The sequence below is a fragment of the Vanessa atalanta genome, chromosome 8, assembly GCF_905147765.1.
Source record: "Vanessa atalanta chromosome 8, ilVanAtal1.2, whole genome shotgun sequence".
In the NCBI taxonomy this organism is placed as follows: Eukaryota; Metazoa; Arthropoda; class Insecta; order Lepidoptera; family Nymphalidae; genus Vanessa; species Vanessa atalanta.
The window spans coordinates 4,689,853-4,696,841 of NC_061878.1; positions in this window are offsets into that span (position 1 = coordinate 4,689,853).

The window sequence follows — 6,989 nt, forward strand, 5'->3', positions numbered from 1 at the left end:
CAAATATTGCGTAGTAATATATTTCACAATAGCAATTATTTTCTTATTATAAGTACAAAAACATTACATAGGAGTATTATAGTGTTTATTTTAATATATATTTTTTCTTATCGATCTATCGAATATATATCTAGGTACATGGGGAATGTAATTATTCAATGAAGATGGTATTATTAGCGCTGATATTCAAATTGCGGATGCCAGATTTGCGTTTTTGTTATTTATCTCACGTTCGGCGTTAATATGAAACATTGGGGAAAACGTTCACGTGTGGTATTTCTGACACAAGACGAGAAAGAGTCTGACACAACGTTTGTGATGAGAAAGAGAGGGCTTTGATTTATTAATTATCAAGATAAGAGGCCTTAGATACGCATTACAATTTTAAGCTACAAATATACTATATGTAAATGTTACACGCAAAGACCGAAAACTCTTTGAGTGTAGAAACATGTTAGTTTAATAATTATATTTAATACGTAACTGATACTAATGAAAATATATTAAAATTGCTTGTAGATTTAAATTTGATTATTTGTTTCAAAGAAGTATTTACTGTTTTCTATTCATAAATTAATTATGGGCCATGCGTTTACGGAAGATATTGTTCATTCTTAGACGATCACATTTTATTAAGAAAATATAGTATTTGCACGGCATAAATATGCCATGAATGTTGATTTCTCTAAATTCTAAAATATAATCGCGTTTGGCACGGGTAACGCATAAATTTTATTACGAATTCAACTCTCGATTGACTCCGTAAGTATTTACGGCTCGCTAGAGGTAAACGATTCTTCGCTAATGGTTTTTTGAACCTTTGGGGGACAATGTAACAATAACTTAATCATTGTTTTTATTGTATTATCTTTTTTATTCATATTTTTAAATAATCTACTAGTAATCATATTTTTATATCCCACGCTATTATAGCAAGTCTTTCTAGCAAGCCGAGAATGTGTAGATTCCAAGAAAAGAAGTGAGACAAAAAGGTTACGATATATTTAAAAATACTTCTTATTACAGTTGCTTGATAGTAGCAATAACTGGCATTAGAATTTTTTTATTAAGAAGTCAACGGCACACAATAGACACGTTCTATGATATTTATATTTAAAAAAAAATTACGATTCTACATGTTTGCTTATAACCCTTTTTATCTAATAATTTTGACATTTAAGACATACTTTTAAGTTTTTTTTTATATATGAAAAGAGTACGTACGTGCTGTAATAAAAATTAAAATATGTACATTGTACATACATATGTATACTTTACTTATTTCTGATTTTTAATTTTAATCACAATGAAATGTTTGGAAATATAAAGCATTTTAATCTTATATTACCATACGATAAAAAAATGTTAAGTTGATTGATATTGCCTAGGTCTTTAAATTTTAGTTATTCAAAATCTAAATTATTTATAAGAGTCTTTGCGTGTTGCTTTTGATGCTAATCTCACCCTATGTTCATGATAATAAAAATAATTTTATAAGTTGTCATTAATAGATGGCATTAGTAGGTTTTTAAATCGTGCTATATAGTCATTGTTCAAAATCAAATTTGAGTTTTCTGGATTAATAGTTCGTTTCATTCGTAATCTAACGCACTAAATAAATAAATCTCAATAAAATCTGACAGTCAGACTCAATTATAACCTTTAAACATTATATATAATAATACAACACAAAGATCCATCAATTACCTGCAAATCTACTGGAATTTCGAGCTATTTTCAAATAACATCCATTGATGAAAAAATTATAGGTATTATATTTACTCCATCTGATATTCAATTTCCCATTGAGGTTTCAATTTAAATATTATTAACGAATAAAGTCGACGATGTGATTTCGACACGTCCACTCCATGATGATAATCGAACTCTGCGTAAAAAAATAACGAAACTTCATTTTTAAATCCAGGTTAATATCAATATAAGTAACAATTACGTTTTAATTAGTATTTTACGGAAGTAAAAGAAAAAAAATGAAATAATACTTTATTGAAATAGGCAGGCACTTTTAAATCATTATTTCCCAAGGAAATCAAAGCCAAAACGAAATTATTATTATTAGTATTTATGCATAAATTAAAAAAAAAAAAAACATTAATAAAAAAGCATATTATTCAACAAAAGATTACATAGATGATAAAAACGTGTAGGCCTATATATCTTGATGTTACTACCGAGTTACTCTTTTTCAACATTTAATCGGTTGCGTTGCTTAATATTGTTCTGTAAAATAGCGATTCAAAGGTTTATGTAATAGCCTATAAATATATAAAGCATATTTTGAATTTAATTGATTTTATCGAAAGTATACAGCTCTTCAAGTTTCATTCTGTCGTCGATGCGGATCAAAATATCGTAAAACACATAATGCCTCCAACTGCTCACGTTACTAAATAATAATACCTAAAAATTTACATAGAATAATAATTTGTAAAAACCCTTTGCTGGTTTGGTAAGGTTGTAAGGTAAACCCTCCTGTCAAAATAAAGGACAACTACTAGAGATCGTTCTGCCAAATCGGTTCAACACGGATTGATGAATAAAATATTTTATGTGACACTTGTATATTTTCCTTCACCGTAAAGCACGAAATGTATTATAAACACAAATTAAGCACACGAATATTGAGAAAAATAAACAAATGACCTGATGGCAAATATTATCGATGTTTAACGGACGAAGGGATTGTATGCACCTTATAAACACACACCACACTACAAAACCATACAAACTGTATCGATTTGAACGATTGAGAATCGTACTAATATTTTATTTATTTTTTTAAAGTTTGTAACTTGACAGTTGCTTTATGGGAATTTGTAAAACAAAGAAAAAAAGTTAAATATTGGCTTATAAATACGCTGTTGTTATTCAATTGATAAGACAATATTATGTATGTTGTATCAGAAACAATTGAAACAAATCACTTCGCGATGTGTTATCCGGCAAGCTGCCAAAGTAATAACATAAAATAAAATTATTAATACTGTATGTATTACATATTTATATCTAGCGATATATCACATACTAAATAATAAAAATGTAGGTATTACTTGTTCTCTCGTTATCAGTCATCTTTAATAGTAATATACATATGTAGATGTATGTATAATTTTATAGCTACATTCGTCTTCGTTCGTCACGCTCGAGTAAATCAATATTGAAACAAATACTTGAAACATATTAAATAACACCGACCGAATTTCAGCCTTTCAGTTCAGGTGCATTTCTATAGGCTTTACCTTCTTCATGAAACGAGGCTTTTAAAGTACCCAGCATCGGACTGACACTCTGAACTTACTTAACACAAACAAGCCAAAATACCAACAAAACAAATCATTTATTGTTGAAATAATGAATAAATTAAATCAAGTGCATACATCATATCTGACAAATGTAATAGAATAATTACATGATTGAATGTTTCTGTACATCGTATTTATGTAAACATCGCTATAACGCACTAGCCATGTTGGCGGCAATGGAAGTTTTCGCTGAAATTTATATCGATTGAAACATCAAAACCGGATTGAAATTGATGATCGATTTAAATTGTTATTGATGTGTGTACGAACCTTCATACGTTATTGTATTGCGTTTTAACTTATTTATATTTATTTATCAAGGAACCTCAATTCAAACAAACCATCAAATTCATATTGAAAATATACCTACCTTATTTATGTTACTAGTAGAATTATGTATCGAGATTTTTCGTGTCTGTCATTTTAGTACACTTGTATGTGTGAGTATTTACTCAATATGATCATTTGTCTCAACCAATCGGATTCGATATACGAACGTAACTTTCTTCTAACAATCATGACATCGTTTTACTTGTCTGTAATTTCCCGCAGTAATTTCATATAATATAAACCAAGTGCAGATTTATTCCACATTGTTAAACTTTTCAAAAAAAAAACACGGTAATTTCCAAAAAGTTCATTGAACTAAGTATTATTAATTGCTAAAGTTAGGTTACTAAGTTAGGTTACTCACAGAAGAAGAGAGATTCTCTTCGATTCGAACCTTACACCCGCATTGATTCACGCTTGTTCGCTAAAACTAATATTTTTATAGTTGTGTTATTCGACGGGTAAATATTCTATCGACACGCTGTCCAGATTCCAGACGAACTAATGTACAGACACAACAACAATATATTTAAAATAAACCATAGATAGTTAACTATTCAACATATAGACCAATATCTTACATTTATTTGCGCATGAGTGTAAATTATAGAAAATGTTCAGTGGTTTGTTTAGTAAATAAAGTGAGAATTACAGTGCGCATCTAATTATTTATTATTAGTTACACGAATGAAATTTATTTTTTAATCATAAATCTTAGTCTGCCAACGATACGATACGCTACAGTTATCAATTCTTGGAAATAAAACATCAATAAACAATACAGCTTGCTCGTTGTTAAAAACAAATCATAAAATAACGAGCATGGAGGTGTTTTTTTTTTTACATAAATGAGCACGTACGTATGTTTTTGAAATATAAAAGTAATACAGTACGTAATATAGTAAATAAAAAATTGTATAAACAAATATGCACATCGCAAACATAAAACTTTATTATATAAATAATTTTGTAAATAAACGTAAATTTTCGTATACTTTATTCGTAAAGCTAAGGAATTTCTGTATCCCGTTGAAAGTAATTGATTCTCTGACGTATTTACAAATAAAATTAGGCATATTGACTGCTTATATAGCGTTAAATTGTCGTTTTATCCGTCGCAACGTACCCTATCTCTTCAAAATTTCTACCAGCGTCAAATACACATATATGTGTAACTCCTGAATTTTATTCAGATTATTTTCTAAAACAGCTGCTATGACTTTGTTTTATTCGCATCAGTTTTGGATACTAAGACGCGTATGCATTTTTTTATAGTTTAAAAAAAAAGAAACAGTTTTATTTTTTTAAAAAAACTGTTTCTCCTAATAATATAGGTGTAATAATTTTCATATCATACTTATGTTAAAATTATATAATAAAAGTTACTTTACTCTGTCTGTATTTTCGGTATCACACAAAGAGCTGATCTGAAGGATATGGAAGATTAATGTTATATTAGTTCATCTTTTTAGTCATCTGCGGCAGAGTATGTTAGTATGTTGCATAATTTTGGAGATATAAATCGACGAAGACGGGGAAAAAATATCAAACAAAGAAATATAACATTACTTAAACATATACGCAACTGCATACGAGATTTCCAGGTCCCCCATAGGTCTACCGAAACGCCAGCGATAGCATATATCTATACTATATGTTTGAGAAAATGGAAAACTTACGACAAAAATATAACATATTGATTTTAAACATTTTATCAAAATGAAAATTGAAAAGACTGCAATTCGCAATAGTATTTTGAGAAATATTACAAGATATTTAAACAAACGCGATCAGCGCAGTCCGGGCGAATACATTAATTGGCAAATGTTTATTTATCTCATTGGTTAATTTAAAATAGCACCGCGCAATCCTTATTTTACCCGTACAAGGTCGTGAAGGGTAACAAGTGTAGTACTAAGGGGTATTTCTGAATAGAAAGACAAAGTGTATAGGATTTTTGTTAAAGAAGCGTTTAAGAGGAACAAACTATACGTTATTTTATTATAACTATTTCATTGTACACATCGCATGTCAGTTGTCACGGGGCATTATTTATCCGATCTTATCATAAGGCCAACTATATACCAAATATTCATAAATAAAACCTATTTCAATAAAGTGTTTCCATTGGTGAAAAAGGGTTACGATCATCTTGTGTTCTGCTCTGAAGGATGAACATTGTGTGGAAATCTGCATGTGCCGGAAAATGAAAATCTACCACAATTACCAACCAACCAACCAAATATATACCAACTCGTATTGGATCAAGTTGGTGAAATAAAAAAATACTTGGTGGAAGAGATTTGTGCAAGCCCGCCTGTGAAGGTTCCATTCACTCAACATATAATCTACTGATGAGCAAAAATAGTTACTATTGGGATTGTTGAGTTTCGCTTTGATCCAGTGTAAGTACAGGCACAAGGGACATAACATCTTCCCAAGGTTTGTGGCGCATCGGCAATGTAAGGGATGATTAAAATTTATTATGGTTTATGGTGACTCCGGTAGGCAGCACGTCCGCCCACCTATTTTATATATAAAAATATAAAATAAGCACCAAACCAGCTTTTCAAAAGATTTTTTTTTGTTTCAGAGATCTAGAAATACTAATCAAAAAGTCCGCGAGACTCAAAAGTACCCTGGACACTGCAAATCTGACCATGTGTTAAGAGTTCTTATAGGGCGTTTTAATTAATATAGCACGAAACTTAATATTGGTATAAAAAACTAACAGTAAATTTCCCACTTCCCATTAATGAAGCAATGAAATTAGACACATGTAAGTTTCCTCACGATGTTATCCTTCATCACCTGGTAATAATAAATACACCATGAGATGTATTACAAATTTGTTGTCAATTAATATATATATATATATATATATATATATATATATATATATATATATCTCGTCAAACTCATAACCTCCTACTTTTTAAGTCAATTGAAAATACGTAGTGATGTGACGCAAAAATGAGGAGAGGCCGAAAGTTCACTTGGTTCAATTATGTTTTTTTTATACTGACTTAAACTATAATTACTACTTAAAATATAATTTTATACATAAAAACGTGAGACTTGTGAGTAGAATCCAAGTTACCGACAGAGCATGCAACATTACTAATTAAAGCATGAGGAACCATGACTGTTTATGTAAACGAGTACTGCACAGCTAGATCGGAGATCGCGGGTAGGCAAACGCAGTGTAAAGCGCCTTTCAACCAAGTTTACTGTTGACAAGAACGAGGTGACGAGAACGAACTAGGCGTAGAAGGTTGAACTGGGAGCTTTAACGCAGGGTAAGCAGATTAGCTAATTTAATAATTGGCAATATTA